This window comes from Nerophis ophidion, linkage group LG18, assembly GCF_033978795.1.
Source record: "Nerophis ophidion isolate RoL-2023_Sa linkage group LG18, RoL_Noph_v1.0, whole genome shotgun sequence".
Classification (NCBI taxonomy): Eukaryota; Metazoa; Chordata; class Actinopteri; order Syngnathiformes; family Syngnathidae; genus Nerophis; species Nerophis ophidion.
In genome coordinates, this window is record NC_084628.1 from 40,220,128 (window position 1) to 40,240,718 (window position 20,591).

Consider the following 20,591-nt stretch of genomic DNA (forward strand, 5'->3'; position numbering starts at 1 on the left):
TCTCACATCATAATGTTAGATCCACTTTTGACTGGACTGTCACTATTATGTTAGATCCACTATGGACTGGACTCTCACACTATTATGTTAGATCCACTATGGACTGGACTCACTATTATGTTAGATCCACTATGGACTGGACTCTCACTATTATGTTAGATCCACTATGGACTGGACTCACTATTATCTTGGATCCACTATGGACTGGACTCTCACTATTATGTTAGATCCACTATGGACTGGACTGTCACTATTATGTTAGATCCACTATGGACTGGACTCACTATTATGTTAGATCCACTATGGACTGGACTGTCACTATTATGTTCGATCCACTATGGACTGGACTCACTATTATCTTGGATCCACTATGGACTGGACTCTCACTAGTATGTTAGATCCACTATGGACTGGACTCTCACTATTATGTTAGATCCACTATGGACTGGACTGTCACTATTATGTTAGATCCACTATGGACTAGACTCTCACTATTATGTTAGATCCACTATGGACTGGACTCTCACACTATTATGTTGGATCCACTATGGACTGGACTCACACTATTATGTTAGATCCACTATGGACTGGACTCACTATTATGTTAGATCCACTATGGACTGGACTCACTATTATCTTAGATCCACTATGGACTGGACTCTCACTATTATGTTGGATCCACTATGGACTGGACTCTCACACTATTATGTTAGATCCACTATGGACTGGACTCTCACACTATTATGTTAGATCCACTATGGACTGGACTCCCACATTATTTTAGATCCGGAAATTTACCGGAAACTTTCCAACCTTTCGCAACCATAGTCAGGATCTCTTCATGAGTCCGTTTCCATTGATCCTCTCAATCAGGGGGTCTCAGACTCAATATACCCAGGGTCTGCTGGAAGGGTGAGGCTGGGCTGCACACTTTAGAATCATGTTTTAAATATGTGACTCATTTTCTTAACTACTTCTACCAGCAGCAGTGACTCTGAACTAAGGTCGGTTCCAAGTCAATTTATGTAAAATTGCATTTTTTTTGGCGTTGTCCAACTTGGAATATGAAAAAAACATGGTTCAAAATTTCCAAACTTCCCGAGCTTAACTTCCTGTGGTAAATTTCCGGAAAGTTTCCAGAGATTCACCGGGAATTTTCCACCCCTTTGCAACCGGAGGTGTGATTCTCTACCATAGGGCCCCACGGCACCCTGGATTCCAGTTCATTGAAATAGCACGACACTGGATATTGTTCAGATAAGTTACATTTAAGAAGTTGCGGGCCTGCCACGGAACGGGGTGTGCAAGGAACGGCCTGGAAGACAGTGTGGATGGCCCAGGTGGGCCCTGTTATCTAATCACTATTGATTATCGATATTGTTCAGATAAGTTACATTTAACAAGTTGCACACAAAGCAACACTGGAGGTGACTATGACTTGCGCATTTTCCCGCGTATGCGTACCAGGTCGCGTTGCGCCGGCTGACGGAGGCGGGGTTGGGGGTCTTAAACGACCATTGTGTGTGTGTGGATAAGGATAAGGTTAGGCGGGATTTACCCTGGATAGCTTTAGCCAGTTTAAAAGGGACCTCAGGTCATGCGTGGTTTTTGCTTGGTGGTGAGAAAGAATTGGGTGCGCGGCCAAACTTACCGAGCTTAACTTCCTGTGGTAAATTTCCGGAAAGTTTACAGAGATTCACCGGGAACTTCCCACCCCTTTGCAACCGGAGGTGGGATTCTCTACCATAGGGCCCCACGGCACCCTGGATTCCAGTTCATTGAAATAGCACGACACTGGATATTGTTCAGATAAGTTACATTTAAGAAGTTGCGGGCCTGCCACGGAACGGGGTGTGCAAGGAACGGCCTGGAAGACAGTGTGGATGGCCCAGGTGGGCCCTGTTATCTAATCACTATTGATTATCGATATTGTTCAGATAAGTTACATTTAACAAGTTGCACACAAAACAACACTGGAGGTGACTATGACGTGCGCATTTTCCCGCGCATGCGTACTAGGTCGCGTTGCGCCGGCTGACGGAGGCGGGGGTGGGGGTCTTAAACGACCATTGTGTGTGTGTGGATAAGGATAAGGTTAGGCGGGATTTACCCTGGATAGCTTTAGCCAGTTTAAAAGGGACCTCAGGTCATGCGTGGTTTTTGCTTGGTGGTGAGAAAGAATTGGGTGCTCGGCCAAACTTACCGAGCTTAACATCCTGTGGTAAATTTCCATAAAGTTTACAGAGATTCACCGGGAACTTCCTACCCCTTTGCAACCGGAGGTGTGATTCTCTACCATAGGGCCCCACGGCACCCTGGATTCCAGTTCATTGAAATAGCACGACACTGGATATTGTTCAGATAAGTTACATTTAAGAAGTTGCGGGCCTGCCACGGAACGGGGTGTGCAAGGAACGGCCTGGAAGACAGTGTGGATGGCCCAGGTGGGCCTTGTTATCTAATCACTATTGATTATCGATATTGTTCAGATAAGTTACATTTAACAAGTTGCACACAAAACAACACTGGAGGTGACTATGACGTGCGCATTTTTCCGCGCATGCGTACCAGGTCGCGTTGCGCCGGCTGACGGAGGCTGGGAAGGGGTCTTAAACGACCATTGTGTGTGTGTGTGGACTTGGATAACGTTAGGCGGGATTTACCCTGGATAGCTTTAACCAGTTTAAAAGGGACCTCAGGTCATGCGTGGTTTTTGCTTGGTGGTGAGAAAGAATTGGGTGCTCGGCCAAACTTACCGAGCTTAACCTCTCTTGGTACATTTCCGGAGAATTTCCGGAAAATATTCCACCCCTTTTGCAGCCCGAGTTGCAAATCAGTGCACTGTTTGCTATGACAAAAGGTTGCAATTGAACGTGTAAGGTTCTAACCTGCACTTTTTCAGGTCAGCTGTTTTCTATTAGCGACCGAGAGCCGACTCCGAGGCCGTTGACTCCGTCTGACTCACCAATTTTGGACGCAAACATCGTGTTTTAAATGGCCCTTTTGGCTCACTCGCGATTGAACCCTGGCAACCAACTAACCTTTTGACCCACACGCCTCGCCGCTATTCCCCCAAAATTGGCCGTGCCGACGTCTCGGCGTAAAATGATGGCACATGCCGGCATTATTTTTAGACGCGTGGTTTTGGGGACAACTTTAATTAGGAAAGAAAAGTTGCGAGCAAAGTGAGCACCACCTCCTATTTCATTGAGCTAATTAAAGCCGGGCCTGTCACCAGATGGCAAAGGGCATGCTTTATTGCCCGGCTGCAAATTGCATGGATGCAGCTTCTTTTTTTCCCCCCCCTCGTACACAATTCTCTGCAGAAAACTGCTCTCACATGGCACCCAGCTAAATATACACTACACGGAAATATGGTAATGTTATATATGTAGCATTTAAAAAACAAGAAAAACTGTATTGAACCCTCTTTTTTTCCCCTACATCATCTGTATTCAACTTCGTTGTTTGTTTGTGTGCAGGTTTGAACTATTTCCCATAAAACCTTGTGGAGCGGTCTGGGGTGGGCTGGTGGAACAAAATTCAGGTTTTTGGTGTGGTTCCTGAAAGCGGATGTCGAATACAAAAAAAAAAAAAAAAGGCATTCCTATAAAAACTGACGTTCACAGCTTCGTTCTGGCGCGGAGATGTCAGACAAGCGGGCCGCGGTTCTAAATGTGTCCACTAGATGTTGCAATAGCAATTCTTAAGTTAAGTTAAAGTACCAATGATAGTCAAACACACACTCGGTGTGGTCAATTTTGTCCTCTGCATTTGACCCATTCACTTGTTCCACCCCTTGGGAGGTGAGGGGAGCAGTGAGTAGCAGTGGTGGCCACGCCCGGGAATCATTTTTGGTGATTTAACCACCAATTCCAACCCTTGATACTGAGTGCCAAGCAGGGAGGTATTCGGTCACATTTTTATAGTCTTTGGTTTAACTTGGCCGGGGTTTGAACTCGCAACCTACCCATTTCAGGGCCCGTACTCTAACTAAACCACACATCATACATCACACATCATATATCACACATCATGCATCACAAATGTATCACACGTCATATATCACGCATCATGTATCCCACTTCATACATCACACATCATACATCACACATCGTGTATCATACATCATGTATCAAACATACATCAAACATCATACTTCACACATCATACATCACACATCGTGTATCATACATCATGTATCAAACATACATCAAACATCATACTTCACACATCATACATCACACATCGTGTATCATACATCATGTATCAAACATACATCAAACATCATACTTCACACATCATACATCACACGCCATACATCACACATCATGTATCACACTTCATTCATCACACATGATACATCACACATCATACATCACATATCATGTATCATACATACATCACACATCATACATAATATATCACACATCATATATCACACATCATACATCACACATGATACGTCACACATCATACATTATACATCACACGCCATATATCACACATCATGTATCACACTTCATTCATCACACATGATACATCACACATCATACATCACACATAATACGTCACACATCATACATTATACATCACACGCCATATATCACACATCATGTATCACACTTCATTCATCACACATGATACATCACACATCATACATCACACATCATACATAATATATTACACATCATATATCACACATGATACATCACACATAATACATCACACATCATACATCATATTTCACACATCATATATCATATATATATATATAACCGATGCACAGGCAAGCGGTCCACCCCGGGTGCCGACTCTGGACAGCTGGCACTTCATCCTTGGCCACCGGACCTGTGGCCCCTCTTCCACAAGAGAAAAGGAAGCAGAGTAGAAAAAAAGAAAAAAAAACGGCAGATCAACTGGTCTAAAAAAGGGGTCTATTTAAAGGCTAGAGTATACAAATGAGTTTTAAAATGGGACTTAAGACCCAAGATGGAGCAGGGGTTAAGACTGCTGACTCAAAATGAATGGTACTGGGTTTAAACCCCACTCTGGTTTTATTTCACTTCATCGTACTTTAGAGAGCCAGGGGTCGTAGATAACATTTGTGTCTGGAAAAAAAATCTGTTCTGGACAGGAGGAAGGACAGCACAGTGGTAAAGACTGCTGACTTGGAATGAGATATACTTGGTTCAAACCCCACTTGAATTGACAGAATTTTGTTCCACCTCATCATACTTTACTGAACCAGGATTCATTAATTACATTTGTGTATGGAACACAATCCATCCATCCATCCATTTTTCTACCGCTTATTCCCCTTTGGGATCGCGGGGGGCGCTGGTGCCTATCTCAGCTACAATCGGTCGAAGGCAATGTACACCCTGTACAGGAACACAATCTTGTCTTCATAAAACCCAGGATAGACCAGGGGTTAAGACTGCTGACTTGGAAAACAAGGTACTGAGTTCAAACCCCACTCTAGTTGAAGGTATTTTTTGTTTGAACCTCATCATACTTTACTGAGCTAAGGGTCGTCGATTACATTTGTGTATGGAAAAAAAATCTTGTTAGCTCAAGATGGAGGATAGTCCAGTGGTTGAGACTGCTGACTCGGAATGAAATGTACTGGGTTCAAACCCCACTCTGTTAGACGGTGTTTTGTTCTATGTTATAATACTTTATTGAGCCAAGAGTCCTCGATTACATTTGTGTTTGGGACACTATCTGTTCTTCACAAGAACCTGGATAGTCCAGGGGTTAATACTGCTTACTCAGAACGGAAGGTACTGGGTTCAAATCCCGCTCTGGTTGATGGTATTTTGTTCTACCTCATAATACTTTACTGAGCCAGGATTCCTCGATTACATTTAAGTATGGAACACAATCCGGTTTTTACAAGAACCAGGATGGTCCAGGGGTTAAGACTGCTCACTCAGAATGGAAGGTACTGGGTTCAAATCCCAGTCTGGGTGATGGTATTTTGTCCTACCTCATAATACTTTACTGAGCCAGAAGTCCTCGATTACATTTGTGTATGAAACAATGAATTGTCATTTCAAGACCCAGTATAGCTCAATGGTTAAGACTGTCGGCACAGTTTGGAGGGTGCTGGTTTCGAATCCTGGTTGGGTTGACATGAAATTTACAAAACCCTATGGAGGCTTTGAGGTGACATATATTGTGACTGTGTCACCTCTCCCAAGTGATATTAAAAATTCATTAATTTAATAAACTTTTTTTTTTTATCCAATTACAATTAACCTATTTTTATTTTACTTGTACCCAGGAGAGCTCATTGGTCAACGTTCTGTATTATTTATTTTTTACTCCTATTCCCACCCACCTCTGGAATTACACTCACTTGCACACACTCATTCTCACACACGCATACGCGCACACGCGCGCACACGCGCACACACACACACACACACACACACAGGTAACCCCTGAGGTGTTATTTTTGACTATTTGACAATTTTTTTTATTTTTATTATTATCTTTAGTGTTGACTTAATTTTTTAACTAGTCAAACAACTACCACATAACATTACTCTGTGTGGGGGAGAAGAAACACCCCACAATGTATGTCGTCTTGACGCCATACAGCCAAATTACTGATTCCATGTATGGGATTTGAACTCAGTACCTCTGTACTATGAGCCCAGTGTGTTGACCATTGAGCTATCCTGGGTCCCAAGAAGTTCTGGTTTTCGCTCATATACAAATGTAATCAATGAACTGATCGAGGCTAAACAAAAACAAGATATTCCAAGTTTTGAACCCAGTAGTACTGCATGAGAGGCAGCAGTCTTAACCATTGACCTATCCTGGGTCTCTTTCAATTTTGGTTTTCGGTCATATACAAATGGAATCAGTCAACTATGATCGAGGGTAAACAAAAACAAGATCTTCCAAGTCTTGAACCCAGTAGTACTGCGTGAGAGGCAGCAGTCTTAACCATTGAGCTATCCTGGCTCTTACTTTGACATCATTTTGATAGTAATTTGTTCTACTTTAACCATACTTTATGGATTTGAACTCAATAATACAGAGTGAGAGGAAGCAGTTTTAACAACAAAGCTATCCTGGATCCTAGCAAGAACTGATTTTCGCTCTTATACAAATGCAATCATTAAACTATGATTGGTGAAACAAAAAAATAGATCTTCAAAGTTTCCTTTTTTTAAATGGATTCAAACCTAGTAGTACTGCGTGAGAGGCAGCAGTCTTAACCTTTGCGCGATCCTGGGTTTTGTTGCAGCCTCATTTTTCTTAATACACGAATGCATTCATTTTTACACTAGCTATGATAAGTGAAAAAAAAGTAGCTACTGCAATTTATGGATTTGAAACGAGTTTTACTGACTGAGAGGCAGCAGTCTTAACCATTAAGTTACCCTCAGTCTTGTTGCAGACATTGTCTGGCTCATTCACTAATTGTGACACCTGTCGCAGTAAACAATGCTTAAGGTGGCAAAAACTTTTGAACCTAAGTTACATATTAAACCAATGGGAATTGGAACCCAGCCCTCCTGTATCAGGAGCCCACAATGTTGACCATTGAGCTATCCTGGGTCCCATCAGGACATGATTTTTGCTCATATACAAATGCAATTATGAAACTATGATAGGTGAAACAAAAAAATAGTTCCCCAAAGTTATGGATTTGAATCCACTTTTTCTGACTGAAAGCAGCAGTTTTAACCATTAAGCTATTTTTAGTCTTGTTGCAAGAGTAGTCTGGCTCATTCACTAATGTAATCGTGACACCTGTTGCAGTAAACTATGATTGATGTGGAACAAGATGTTTGACCTCAGTTACATATCAAACCAACTGGGATATCGATATTTTAGTACTGCTAACAGAATGTATTTTGGATTCTTGTTGACACTTTTCTACATAATCATCAAATAGTCAATGATGACAATTTTGGGGTTACCTGTGAATGTGTGTGTGTGTGTGTGCGTGTGTGTGTGGTTGTGTGTGTGTGTGATTGAGTGTAATTCCTCAGGTGGGTGGGAATAGGAGTATGAAGTTAATAATAAAGAGCGTTGACCAATGACCTCTCCTGGGTACAATTAAAAGAAAATAGATTAATTGTAATTGGATAAAAATAACAATTTTATTAAATAATTTTTTTTAAATATAACAGGCAGAAGTGACACTGTCAGAATATGTCCCCTTGAAGGCATCCAGCCGGTTTTGTAAATTAGATGTCAACTCAAACAGGTTTCCAACCCAGCACCCTTCAACCTCAGTCAATAGCCTTAACCACTGGGCTATCCTGGGTCCTGTGCATCTCACCTGTGCATCGGTCGGGGACATCTCAGCTCTGCTGACCCGTCTCTGCTCGGGATGGTCTCCTGCTGGTCCCACTATGGATTGGACTCTCACTATTATGTTAGATCCACTATGGACTGGACTTTCACATTATTATGCTAGACCCTGTAGACGTCCATTGCATCTGGTCTCCACTAGAGGGAGGCGGAGGGTGGTCACCCATATCTGTGGTCCTCTCCAAGGTTTTTTCATAGTCATTCACGTTGACATCCCACTGGGTTGTGAGTTTTTCCTTGCCCTTATGAGGGATCTGAACCAAGGGTGTCATTGTGGGTTGTGCAGCCCTTTGAGAAACTTGTGATTTAGGGCTATATAAATATAGAGTGATTGATTGATTGATGATGGAACAAATTATTGTCAAAATCTAGTCACAAGATGCAGGTTAGCTCAATGGTTAGAAATGCTGCCTCTCATGCAGTACTACTGGGTTCAAATCCATAACTTGGAATATTTTGTAAAAAAAATATTTCAAAAGTACAATGGGGGAAGTGACACAGTCACAATATATGTCACTTTAAAGCCATGTCAACCCAATTAGGATTCGAATCCAGCACCTTTCAATCTCTGTCAACACTGTACAGGAACACAATCTTGTCTTCATTAAACCCAGGATGGTCCAGTGGTTGAGACTGCTTACTCGGAATGAAATGTACTAGGTTCAAACTCCACTCTCTTTGACGGTGTTTTGTTCTATGTCATAATACTTTATTGAGCCAAGAGTCCTCGGTTACATTTGTGTTTGGAACACAATCTCCTCTTCACAAGAACAGAGGATAGTCCAGGGGTTAATACTGCTTCCTCAGAACGGAAGGTACTGGGTTCAAATCCCACTCTGGTTGATGGTATTTTGTTCTACCTCATAATACTTTACTGAGCCAGGATTCCTCGATTACATTTAAGTATGGAACACAATCGGTTTTTCACAAGAACCAGGATGGTCCAGGGGTTAAGACTGCTCACTCAGAATGGAAGTTACTGGGTTCAAATCCCAGTCTGGGTGATGGTATTTTGTCCTACCTCATAATACTTTACTGAGCCAGAAGTCCTCGATTACATTTGTGAATGAAACAATGAATTGTCATTCCAAGACCCAGTATAGCCCAGTGGTTAAGGCTGTTGGCACAGTTTGGAGTGTGCTGGGTTCGAATCCTGGTTGGGTTCACATGAAATTTACAAAACCATATGGATGCTTTGAGGTGACATATATTGTGACTGTGTCACCTCTCCCAAGTGATATTATAAAATTCATTAATGTAATAAAGTTTTTTTTTTATCCGATTACAATTAACCTATTTTATTTTACTTGTACCCAGCAGAGCTCATTGGTCAACGCTCTTTATTATTTATTTTTTACTCCTATTCCCACCCACCTCAGGAATTACACTCACTTGCACACACTCATTCTCACACATACACAGGTAACCCCTGAGGTGTTATTTATGACTATTTGACAATTTTTTTAATTTTTATTATTATCTTTATTGTTGACCTTATTTTTCAACTATATGTTAGTCAAACAACTACCACATAACATTACTCTGTGTGGGGGAGAAGAAACACCCCACAATGTATGTCGTCTTGACGCCATACAGCCAAATGACTGATTCCATGTATGGGATTTGAACTCAGTACCTCTGTACTATGAGCCCAGTGCGTTGACCATTGAGCTATCCTGGGTCCCAAGAAGTTCTGGTTTTCGCTCATATACAAATGGAATCAGTGAACTATGATCGAGGCTAAACAAAAACCAGCTCTTCCAAGTTTTGAACACAGTAGTACTGCGTGAGAGTCAGCAGTCTTAACCATTGAGCTATACTGGGTCCCATTCAAATTTGGTTTTCGCTCATATACAAATGGAATCAGTGAACTATGATCGAGGGTAAACAAAAACATGCTCTTCCAAGTTTTGAACCCAGTAGTACTGCGTGAGAGGCAGCAGTCTTAACCATTGAGCTATCCTGGCTCTTACTTTGAAGTCATTTTGATAGTAATTCGTTCTACTTTAACCATATTTTATGGATTTGAACTCAGTAAGACAGAGTGAGAGGAAGCAGTTTTTACAACAAAGCTATCCTGGATCCTAGCAAGAACTGATTTTCGATCATATACAAATGCAATCATTAAACTATGATTGGTGAAACAAAAACTAGATCTTCAAAGTTTCAATTTTTTAAATGGATTTGAACCTGGTAGTACTGCGTGAGAGGCAGCAGTCTTAACCTTTGCGCTATCCTGGGTTTTGTTGCAGGTAGATTTTTCTTAATACACAAATGCATTCATTTTAACATTAGCTATGATAAGTGAAAAAAATAGTAGCTACTGCAATTCATGGATTTGAAACCAGTTTTACTGACTGAGAGGCAGCAGTCTTAACCAATAAGTTACCCTCAGTCTTGTTGCAGACATTGTCTGGCTCATTCACTAATTGTGACACCTGTCGCAGTAAACAATGCTTGAGGTGGCAAAAATTTTTGAACCTAAGTTACATATTAAACCAATGGGGATTCAAACCCAGTCCTCCTGTATAGGGGACCCACAATGTTGACCATTGAGCTATCCTGGGTCCCATCAATTCATGATTTTTGCTGATATACAAATGCAATCATAAAACTCTGCTAGGCGAAACAGAAAACTAGTTACCCAAAGTTATGGATTTGAATCCACTTTGTTCTGACTGAGAGGCAGCAGTTTTAACCATTAAGCTATTTTTAGTCTTGTTGCAAGAGTAGTCTGGCTCATTCACTAATGTAATCGTGACACCTGTTGCAGTAAACTATGATTGATGTGGAACAAGATGTTTGACCTCAGTTACATATCAAACCAACTGGGATACCGATATTTTAGTACTGGTAACCAAATGTATTTTGGATTCTTTTTGACTCTTTTCTACATAATCATCAAATAGTCAATGATGACAATTTTGGGGTTACCTGTGAGTGTGCGTGTGTGTGTGTGTGTGTGTGTGTGTGCGCGTGTGATTGAGTAATTCCTCAGGTGGGTGGGAATAGGAGTATGAAGTTAATAATAAAGAATGTTGCCCAATGACCTCTCCTGGGTACAATTAAAAGAAAATAGATTAATTGTAATTGGATAAAAATAACACTTTTATTAAATAATTATTTTTAAATTCAATGGGGGGAAGTGACACTGTCAGAATATGTCGCCTTGAAGGTCTCCAGCTGGTTTTGTAAATTACATGTCAATTCAAACAGGTTTCCAACCCAGCACCCTTCAACCTCAGTCAACAGCCTTAACCACTGGGCTATCCTGGGTCCTGTGCATCTCACCTGTGCATCGGTCGGGGACATCTCAGCTCTGCTGACCCGTCTCTGCTCGGGATGGTCTCCTGCTGGCCCCACTACGAATTGGACTCTCACTATTATGTTAGATCCACTATGGACTGGACTTTCACATTATTATGCTAGACCCACTAGACGTCCATTGCATCTGGTCTCCACTAGAGGGAGGCGGAGGGTGGTCACCCACATCTGTGGTCCTCTCCAAGGTTTTTTCTTAGTCATTCACATTGACATCCCACTGGGTTGTGAGTTTTTCCTTGTCCTTATGAGGGATCTGAACCAAGGGTGTCGTTGTGGGTTGTGCAGCCCTTTGAGAAACTTGTGATTTAGGGCTATATAAATATAGAGTGATTGATTGATTGATGATAGAACAAATTATTGTCAAAATCTAGTCACAAGATGCAGGTTAGCTCAATGTTTAAGAATGCTGCCTCTCATGCAGTACTACTGGGTTCAAATCCATAACTTGGAATGTTTTGTAAAAAAATATTTCAAAAGTACAATGGGGGAAGTGACACAGTCACAATATATGTCACTTTGAAGCCATGTCAACCCGATTAGGATTCGAACCCAGCACCCTTCAATCTCTGTCAACACCGTACAGGAACACAATCTTGTCTTCATAAAACCCAGTATGGCCTTGGGGTTAAGACTGCTGACTTGGAAAACAAGGTACTGGGTTCAAACCCCACTCTGGTTGAAGGTATTTTGTTTGAACCTCATCATACTTTAACTGAGCCAAGGGTCTTCGATTACATTTGTGTATGAAAAAAAATCTTCTTAACTCAAGATGGAGGATAGTCCAGTGGTTGAGACTGCTGACTCGGAATGAAATGTACTGGGTTCAAACCCCACTCTGTTTGACGGTGTTTTGTTCTATGTCATAATACTTTATTGAGCCAAGAGTCCTCGATTACATTTGTGTTTGGAACACAATGTCTTCTTCACAAGAACCAGGATAGTCCAGGGGTTAATACTGCCTACTCAGAATGGAAGGTACTGGGTTCAAATCCCACTCTGGTTGATGCTATTTTGTTCTACCTCATTATACTTTACTGAGCCAGGATTCCTCGATTACATTTAAGTATGGAACACAACCCGGTTTTCACAAAACCAGGATGGTCCAGGGGTTAAGGCTGCTCAATCAGAATGGAAGGTACTGGGTTCAAACCCCAGCCTGGATGATGGTATTTTGTCCTACCTCATAATGCTTTACTGAGCCAGAAGTCCTCGATTACATTTGTGTATGAAACAATGAATTGTCATTTCAAGACCCAGTATAGCTCAATGGTTAAGACTGTTGGCACAGTTTGGAGGGTGCTGGGTTCGAATCCTGGTGGGGTTGACACGAAATTTACAAAACCATATGGAGGCTTTGAGGTGACATATATTGTGACTGTGGCACTTCTCCCAAGTGATATTAAAAAATTCATTAATTTAATAAACTTTTTTTTTAATCCAATTACAATTAACCTATTTTATTTTACTTGTACCCAGGAGAGCTCATTGGTCAACGCTCTGTATTATTTACTTTTTACTCCTATTCCCACCCACCTCAGGAATTACACTCACTTGCACACACTCATTCTCACACAAACACACACACACAGGTAACCCCTGAGGTGTTATTTTTGACTATTTGAAATTTTTTTTTATTTTTATTATTATCTTTAGTTTTGACTTATTTTTTCAACTATATGTTAGTCAAACAATAACCGCATAACATTACTCTGTGTGGGGGAGAAGAAACACCCCACAATGTATGTCGTCTTGACGCCATACAGCCAAATTACTGATTCCATGTATTGGATTTGAACTCAGTACCTCTGTACTACGAGCCCAATGTGTTGACTATTGAGCTGTCCTGGGTCCCATTAAGTTTTTTTTTCGCTCATATACAAATGGAATCAGTGAACTATGATCGAGGCTAAACAAAAAAGAGGTTCTTCCAAGTTTTGAACCCAGTAGTACTGCGTGAGAGTCAGCAGTCTTAACCATTGAGCTATCCTGGGTCCCGTTCAAATTTGGTTTTCGTTCATATACAAATGGAATCAGCGAACTATGATCGAGGGTAAACAAAAAAAAGCTCTTCCAAGTTTTGAACCCAGTAGTACTGCGTGAGAGGCAGCAGTCTTAACCATTGAGCTATCCTGGGTCCCGTTCAAATTTGGTTTTCGTTCATATACAAATGGAATCAGTGAACTATGATCGAGGGTAAACAAAAACATGCCCTTCTAAGTTTTGAACCCAGTAGTACTGCGTGAGAGGCAGCAGTCTTAACCATTGAGCTATCCTGGCTCTTACTTTGAGTTGATTTTGATAGTAATTTGTTCTACTTTAACCATACTGTATGGATTTGAACTCAGTAATACAAAGTGAGAGGAAGCAGTTTTTACAACAAAGCTATCCTGGATCCTAGCAAGAACTGATTTTCGCTCATATACAAAGGCAATCTTTAAACTATGATTGGTGAAACAAAAAACTAGGCCTTCAAAGTTTCATTTTTTTAAATGGATTTGAACCTGGTAGTACTGCGAGAGAGGCAGCAATCTTAACCTTTGCGCTATCCTGGGTTTTGTTGCAGCCTGATTGTTCTTAATACACGAATGCATTCATTTTTACACTAGCTATGATAAGTGAAAAAAAAAGTAGCTACTGATTCATGGATTTGAAACCAGTTTTACTGACTGAGAGGCAGCAGTCTTAACCAATAAGTTACCCTCAGTCTTGTTGCAGACATTGTCTGGCTCATTCACTAATTGTGACACCTGTCGCAGTAAACAATCCTTGAGGTGGCAAAAATTTTTGAACCTAAGTTACATATTAAACGAATGGGGATTCGAACCCAGTCCTCCTGTATCAGGAGCCCACGATGTTGACCATTGAGCTATCCTGGGTCCCATCATGACATGATTTTTGCTCATATACAAATGCAATCATAAAACTATGATAGGTGAAACAAAAAACTAGTTACCCAAAGTTATGGATTTGAATCCACTTTTTCTGACTGAGAGGCAGCAGTTTTAACCATTAAGCTATTTTTGGTCTTGTTGCAAGAGTAGTCTGGCTCATTCACTAATGTAATCGTGACACCTGTTGCAGTAAACTATGATTGATGTGGAACAAGATGTTTGACCTCAGTTACATATCAAACCAACTGGGATACCGATATTTTAGTACTGGTAACAAAATGTATTTTGGATTCTTTTAGACACTTTTCTACATAATCATCAAATAGTCAATGATTACAATTTTGGGGTTACCTGTGAGTGTGTGTGTGTGTGTGTGTGAGTGTGTGTGTGTGTGTGTGTGTGTGCGTGTGATTGAGTGTAATTCCTCAGGTGGGTGGGAATAGGAGTATGAAGTTAATAATAAAGAGCGTTGGCCAATTGGGTACAATTAAAAGAAAATAGATTAATTGTAATTGGATAAAAATAACAATTTTATTAAATAATTTTTTTTAAATTCAACGGGGGGAAGTGACACTGTCAGAATATGTCACCTTGAAGGCCTCCAGCCCGTTTTGTAAATTACATGTCAATTCAAACAGGTCTCCAAACCAGCACCCTTCAACCTTAGTCAAAAGCCTTAACCACTGGGCTATCCTGGGTCCTGTGCATCTCACCTGTTCATCGGTCGGGGACATCTCAGCTCTGCTGACCCGTCTCTGCTCGGGATGGTCTCCTGCTGGCCCCACTTTAACCATTAAGTTACCCTCAGTCTTGTTGCAGACATTGTCTGGCTCATTCACTAATTGTGACACCTGTCGCAGTAAACAATTCTTGAGGTGGCAAAAACCTTTGAACCTAAGTTACATATTAAACCAATGGGGATTCAAACCCAGTCCTCCTGTACCAGGAGCCCACATTGTTGACCATTGAGCTATCCTGGGTCCCATCAATTCATGATTTTTGCTGATATACAAATGCAATCATGAAACTATGATAGGTGAAACAAAAAACTAGTTACCCATAGTTATGGATTTGAATCCACTTTTTCTGACTGAGAGGCAGCAGTTTTAACTATTAAGCTATTTTTAGTCTTGTTGCAAGAGTAGTCTGGCTCATTCACTAATGTAATCGTGACACCTGTTGCAGTAAACTATGATTGATGTGGAACAAGATGTTTGACCTCAGTTACACATCAAACCAACTGGGATACCGATATTTTAGTACTGGTTAAAAAATGTATTTTGGACACTTTTCTACATAATCATCAAATAGTCAATGATGACAATTTTGGGGTTACCTCTGAGTGTGTGTGTGTGTGTATGTGCGTGTGCGTGTGTGTGTGTGGGTGCGTGTGATTGAGTGTAATTCCTCAGGTGGGTGGGAATAGGAGTATGAAGTTAATAATAAAGAGTGTTGACCAATGAACTCTCCTGGGTACAATTAAAAGAAAATAGATTAATTGAAATTGGATAAAAATAACTATTTTTTTAAATAATTATTTTTAAATTCAACGGGGGGAAGTGACACTGTCAGAATATGTCGCCTTGAAGGCCTCCAGCCGGTTTTGTAAATTACATGTCAACTCAAAAAGGTTTCCAACCCAGCACCCTTGAACCTCAGTCAACAGCCTTAACCACTGGGCTATCCTGGGTCCTGTGCATCTCACCTGTGCATCGGTCGGGGACATCTCAGCTCTGCTGACCCGTCTCTGCTCGGGATGGTCTCCTGCTGGCCCCACTATGAATTGGACTCTCACTATTATGTTAGATCCACTATGGACCGGACTTTCACATTATTATGCTAGACCCTCTAGACGTCCATTGCATCTGGTCTCCACTAGAGGGAGGCGGAGGGTGGTCACCCACATCTGTGGTCCTCTCCAAGGTTTTTTCATAGTCATTCACGTTGACATCCCACTGGGTTGTGAGTTTTTCCTTGTCCTTATGAGGGATCTGAACCAGGGGTGTCATTGTGGGTTGTGCAGCGCTTTGAGAAACTTGTGATTTAGGGCTATATAAATAGAGAGTGATTGATCGATTGATGATAGAACAAATTATTGTCAAAATCTATTCACAAGATGCAGGTTAGCTCAATGGTTAAGAATGCCCCCTCTCATGCAGTACTACTGGGTTCAAATCCATAACTTGGAATATTTTGTAAAAAAAATATTTCAAAAGTACAATGAGGGGAAGTGACACAGTCACAATATATGTCATTTTGAAGCCATGTCAACCCAATTAGGATTCAAACCCAGCACCCTTCAATCTCTGTCAACAGCCTTCACCACTGGGCCATGCGGGGTCTTGGGTGTAATATTTTTTTTCATACACAAATGTAATCGAGGACTTCTGGCTCAGTAAAGTATGATGAGGTATAATAAAATACCTTGAGCAGAGGGGATTTTGAACCCAGTACCTTTCATTCCAAGTCAGCAGTCTTAAGCCCTGGTCTACATTGGGTCTTGTGGTGTGATGATTGAATGGAATGGCGTCAAACCAGGATAGCTCAATAGACAAGCCTGCTGCCTCTCACGCAGTACTACTGGGTTCAAATCCATAACTTGGAAGATCTTGTTTTTTGTATTGCGTCAATCACAGTTCACTGATTGCATTTGTATATGAGCGAAAACCATATCTCAATGGGACCCAGGATAGCTCAATGGTTGACACTGTAGGCTCCTAATACGGGGGTACAGACTTCAAAAACCATACATGGAATCAGTACTTTGGCTGTATGGTGTCAAGCTTGATACATTGTGGGGTGTTTCTTCTCCTCCACACAGGGTAAATTTATGTGCTAGTTGTTTTAGTAACATATAGTTGAACAATTAAGTCAACAATAAAGATAATGATAATCAAAAATAAATTGTCAAATAGTCAATGATGACCCCTTAAGGGTTACCTGTGAGTGTGTGTAATTCCTGAGGTGGGTGGGAATAGGAGTATGACTCAAGTAAGAGTACTGTTACTTTAGAGATTTATTACTCAAGTAAAAGTAAGGAGTAGTCACCCAAATATTTACTTGAGTAAAAGTAAAAAGTATGTTGTGAAAAAACTACTTAAGTACTGAGTAACTGATGAGTAACCTGATTACGGCAACAAATAATGCACAAAAACATAAAAATAGCCATAGCAAAGTCAGAGCCAGGAATATCTCTTAAGCAACTAAAACAATAATATATATTAAATACATTAAAATAAAAAATAAAAAATGGCACATTGAGCCACAATAACTTAACAGCACCATAGCCTCAGTAGGCATTCATTGATTTGATTGATTGATTGATTGATTAAAACTTGTATTAGTAGATTGCACAGTACAGTACATATTCCCTACAATTGACCACTAAATGGTAACACCCCAATAAGTTTTTCAAAGTTTATCAATTACTTAATAAATGACCAAGTCGAGGTGATCTACCTCATATATACATACAAACACATATCATTCATACACACACATATTATACATACTTACATTTATATATATATATATACATACATACATTTATATATACAGTATATAATTTATATTTATTTATTTTGCTGTTTTTGTTGACATGTTGAAGGCGTTTTAATGAATATACATGCATGTTTAACATATAGATTCCTATATTTCATGAAGACAAGAATATAAGTTGGTGTATTACCTGATTCTGATGACTTGCATTGATTGGAATCAGACGTCCACGCTTTCAAATGGAGGAGAAAAAAAGTTCTTCCTTTCTGTCTAATACCACATGAAAGTCGTTGGTTTTTGGCATCTTATTTGTCCAGCTTCCGTATTCGTTTTTATACACTTTACAAGAAATACATTGGCGGCAAACTCCGTAGCTTGCTAGTTTGTTAGTGCTGGCTTTCGGAGACTCTTATTTTGTTAGCGCAGGCGGGATGGAGCGGCGCTTTTATTGTGAAGACAGGAACTGTGCGATCAGTCTTTAGGCTTTTGACGGGAAGTACGGTTGAAATAAAAAGTGTCTTTTTTCCTTTACACTTTTGATTGATTGATTGAAACTTTTATTAGTAGATTGCACAGTACAGTACATATTCCGTACAACTGACCACTAAATGGTAACACCCCGATAAGTTTTTCAACTTTTTTAGGTCGGATTCGACGTGTGACGGTCATGTGACCGCCTGGCTCTGTTTGATTGGTTCAACGTCACCAGTGACTGCATTTGATTGGTGAAACGCAGGCATGCGTAGTTCCTACTTTGAATGCGTGTCTGACAAAATCAAAACAAACAAAACGTGCAGTAACGGATCGCTAAAAAAAAAGTAGCGAGTAACGAGCTGATTGTAGATAAATGGAGCGGAGGAAAAGTAGCGTTTCTTCTTTATAAATATACTCAAGTAAAAGTAAAAGTATGTTGCATAAAAACTAATCTTAGAAGTACAATTTATCCCAAAAGTTACTCAAGTAGATGTAACGGAGTAAATGTAGCGCGTTACTACCCACCTCTGGTAATAATAAAGAGCATTGGGTACAAAATAAAATAGGTTAATTATAATTGGATAAAAAAGGCTTTCTGACAAACAAGTAGTCTTTGCAAGCTTTAATCGATAAACCAATTAATAATTGTCCATCCCGTCCATTTTTTACCATTTGCTTAAGGGTCTTGGGGTGGCTGAGACCTATCCAAGTGATGTAAAAAATGTAACGATTGCAATGAAACTTAACGTAAAGGAGTAAAAGTAGCATTTCTTCTCCACAAAAATACTTAAGAAAAAGTATGTTACAATAACACTACTCTGACAAGTACATTTTGTTTCATAGAGGTACTGTAGTCAATGTTACAGATAAAACGTACGCACCCCTGCCAGCAAGACATCAGCTTGTTTCTTCACATGGTGTTTCAGAAAGTGAGTGTGAAAGACAGTGTGATGATGTTCTCTGAATTAAACACAAAAACATGACCAGATGTTCTTGGAGCCAAATTGGCAAAGCATTAAGAGCACTTAACAACTTGCGCAATACCCGAAGCAGTACAAGTCAATAACGTCTATAACGCCGGCCAAGAGTGCTAAAATCATTTACAAATGACAGACGTGGGTCTAAGAAAAATATATGGAGAAGCTGCTGTCGAAGTCAGCTTACAGAGGATAATGTGGTACATTATATATATATATATATATATATATATATATATATATATATATATATATATATGTCTTGATTGGATTATCCAGAAAATAGTGCTCGATACCGTGGTAGAGCGCAATATGTAGGTGTGGGAAGAATCACAAGACTACTTCATCTCTACAGAACTGTTTCATGAGGGGTTCCCTCAATCATCAGGAGATGATTGAGGGAACCCCTCATGAAACAGTTCTGTAGAGATGAAGTAGTCTTGTGATTTTTCCCACACCTGCATATATATATATATATATATATATATATATATATATATATATATATATATATATATATATATATATGTTACGTCTTGTCTCGATTACTGTAACGTATTATTTTCGGGTCCCCCCATGTCTAGCATTAAAAGATTACAGTTGGTACAAAATGCGGCTGCTAGACTTTTGACAAGAACAAGAAAGTTTGATCACATTACGCCTGTACTGGCTCACCTGCACTGCCTTCCTGTGCACTTAAGATGTGACTTTAAGGTTTTACTACTTACGTATAAAATACTACACGGCCTAGCTCCATCCTATCTTGCAGATTGTATTGTACCATATGTCCCGGCAAGAAATCTGCGTTCAAAGGACTCCGGCTTATTAGTGATTCCCAAAGCCCAAAAAAAGTCTGCGGGCTATAGAGCGTTTTCATTTCGGGCTCCAGTACTCTGGAATGCCCTCCCGGTAAAAGTTCGAGATGCCACCTCAGTAGAAGCATTTAAGTCTCACCTTAAAACTCATTTGTATACTCTAGCCTTTAAATAGACTCCCTTTTTAGACCAGTTGATCTGCCGTTTCTTTCCTTTTTCTTCTATGTCCCACTCTCCCTTGTGGAGGGGGTCCGGTCCGATCCGGTGGCCAT

At 40.3% G+C, this 20,591-nt stretch overlaps 2 long non-coding RNA genes across 2 annotated transcripts in view; one reads left to right on the forward strand and one right to left on the reverse strand.

Annotated features, from left to right (window-relative positions):
• The window catches only part of LOC133537197 (uncharacterized), a 61,248-nt gene extending 41,671 nt beyond the window's left edge, over positions 1-19,577 (reverse strand). Inside the window, exon 1 of the long non-coding RNA XR_009802617.1 lies at positions 19,409-19,577. This is a non-coding gene — a long non-coding RNA (uncharacterized LOC133537197). The remainder of the gene's footprint in view (positions 1-19,408) is intronic.
• Positions 1-20,591, forward strand: part of LOC133537195 (uncharacterized) — a 75,281-nt gene that overhangs the window by 33,702 nt on the left and 20,988 nt on the right. The window lies entirely within an intron of this gene.